The sequence below is a fragment of the Bison bison genome, unplaced genomic scaffold (assembly GCF_000754665.1).
Source record: "Bison bison bison isolate TAMUID 2011002044 unplaced genomic scaffold, Bison_UMD1.0 scf7180017864285, whole genome shotgun sequence".
NCBI classification, from domain to species: Eukaryota; Metazoa; Chordata; class Mammalia; order Artiodactyla; family Bovidae; genus Bison; species Bison bison.
In genome coordinates, this window is record NW_011494857.1 from 1,385,207 (window position 1) to 1,387,940 (window position 2,734).

At 41.2% G+C, this 2,734-nt stretch overlaps 1 long non-coding RNA gene across 1 annotated transcript in view; it reads right to left on the reverse strand.

The window, feature by feature from the left end:
* Positions 1-636: 636 nt before the first annotated feature.
* The window catches only part of LOC104995667, a 2,535-nt gene continuing 437 nt past the window's right edge, over positions 637-2,734 (reverse strand). The window contains exons 2-3 of the long non-coding RNA XR_826073.1: positions 1,116-1,209; positions 637-923 (exon numbers count right to left, since the gene is read on the reverse strand). This is a non-coding gene — a long non-coding RNA (uncharacterized LOC104995667). The remainder of the gene's footprint in view (positions 924-1,115; positions 1,210-2,734) is intronic.

Below are 2,734 nucleotides of genomic sequence, written 5' to 3' on the forward strand. Positions count from 1 at the left end.
GAGGCAGCGCTGCCTTCTCGTTGCAGCTCTCACACTGTGTACACACATCCTTTCCACAGTCTATTCAGTGCCACATTTTTCACGTCTCTGTGCTACTTGTGGTGATTTCGCTGTCCCAAAGGGCCCCAAAGCATAGCCCGAAGGTCCTAGCCAGCATTCCTAAGTGAAGGAAGGCTGCCATGTACCACAATTAAGTACAGTCTGTCGTAGCTCGTTTTCGTTATAGTGCTGTTGGCTGCAAGACCAATGTGAATAGGCCCACTATACATTAAATAATGTCTCTACAAACAAAATACACAGAAAACCTGATTATATTTTGATGGGTTGATGAAAGTGTTGTGACAAGACACTTGTGGCAACCTGACCCTGTATCTCCCCCAGGATCAAGGCTGAACAAGGTGTTCGCCAGTTCAGTGTTTGTGATGACTTTGTGGGATGTAACCAGTGCAAATAAGGATCGAGTGTGGAAATAAAGCTTTCAAGATTAATATAAAAATTAGTGGTATAATAATAGACATGCCTCCTCATTAATTAAAAACACCTACGGTGGGTCTCATAACCATGATTTCTAAGTAGAGCAGGAATGACATTTGGAGATGGATCACTTATGGTCGTGTGACAAATCATACACATTTAGCGGCTTACAACAATGCATTTATTAATCTCAGTCTCTGTGTGTCAGGGGCACGGGTGCAGCTTAGCAGGGTGCTTGGCTCAGGGTGTGACTATGCTGCTATCAAGGTCTCAGCTTCAGTCTCACCTGAGACTGGGGGCCTCTTGCCAGTGCTGGTTTTAGCAGAATCATTGCGGCCTCATAGAGACACCCAACTCTTCAATTTGACTCAGGTCTTCTGACCACCTTTCTAATCACACGAACTCTCCAGTGATCTTGTCCATTTCGTGGTCTATGACCTAATGCAGCACTGGCCAACAGAAATATAACATGAGCCATAGGTGTTATTTAGAATATAATAGTAGCCCCATGAAAGCAAAGTAAAAAAGTTAAATTAATTTTAACAATAATTTTTACTTACCCCATTTATCCAAAATAGAATCATTTTAACATGTAATCAATATAAAAAATATGAATGAAGTATTACAGATTCTTTTCTTACCTGAAGTCTTCAGAATCTGGTGTTTTACAGCCATAGCTTATCTCAGCTAAGACTAGTCATGGCCCATTACTCAGTTGTCCCATGTGGCTGCCATCTTGGAGAAGGCAGAATTTGACACTTGAGACTCCCCCAGTTTTGCTTCCAGCCCAGACCTCCCCCCTGTCCTCTCTGTGGTGTGGAATTCGCTCAGTCGTATCCAATTCTTTGCGACCCTATGGACTGTAGCCTGCCAGGCTCCTCTGTCCATGGAATTCCCCAGGCAAGAATACTGGAGTGGGTTGCCATTCCCTTCTCTAGGGGATCTTCCCTATCCAGGGATCAAATCCTGGGTCTTCTGCATTACAGGGAGACTCTACCATCTGAGCCACCTGGGAAGCCCCTATACTCTATACCCAGTGACATTGGTTTATTTCCTAATGTTGTAGAGAATGTGTTATAATTTTTCCTTCTTCATAGCAACACAAAAGCAAAAGTAATTGATTGGGTTAACTGGAAATCAGAAAAAAAAAAAAAGATAAGACACGAAAACCCTGCTGAAATATTTGGAGAAATAGAAAAGAAAAAAAAATTCCACACAACATATAAAGATCAAGATGTGGGTTCAGATAAAGTCTCTGCTTTTCAACAGACAACATTAAGAAAAGGAAAAGACAGGTCACAGATTGGGAGAAAAATGTAAAGTCAGTATACCTGACAGAGACCTGTATCTATAAAGAACGTTTACAGTTGATGAATAAGAAAACAACTCTGTTTGCAAAAATACACAAAAGACTTGAGCAGACACTTGACAAAAGAAAATACACAAATAGGGGAACTTCCCAGGTGGTCCAGTGGTTAAGGACCCGCCTTCCAATGCAGGAGATGTGAATTCCATCCCTGGTTGGGCATCTTGCAGCAACTACTGAACCCACATGCTCTGGAACTTGTGCACAACTAAAACCCGAAGCAGCCAAATTAGAAATAAAAAAAATATATATATATATATATATTTTTTTTTTAAGAAAGAAAACATGCAAATAGCCGATAAGCACACGAAAACATGAAAAGGTGCTGAATAACTTGGCGGTCAGGGCAATAATGCAACTCACAACCAGGAGATAATCTCTTCCTACATAGGAGAGTCGTTAAAATTATAGACTGATTTTATCAAGTGCTGGAGGGGATGTGGAGCACCTAGAACTCTCACGCATCACTGATGGAAATGCAAAACGGTAGAACACCATAGGAAACTTTGGGGCAGTTTCTTATCAAGTTAAACATACACCTTGCATAGGACGCAAGCATGTCCTCCTAGATTGCCCCAAGAGAATTCAAAGTGTACATCTACAGAAAGGTTGGGACACGATGGTTTATAGCCACTTTATTCATAACAGCCCCAATCTGGAAACCACCCAGATGTCCACCAAGAAGAAAATGTGATCCAGCCACACAATGGAATACTCCTCAGCAATAAAAAGGGTTGGACAATCGTTATATGCGACATGAACGAATCTTGAAAACATTATGCTGAGAAAAACAAGACAGGCACAAAAGAACACATACTTTTATCGGAAATTTTAGAAGCTGAAAAGATACACTATAGTAACAAAACACAGTAATTGCTTCTGGGGTTGGGTGGG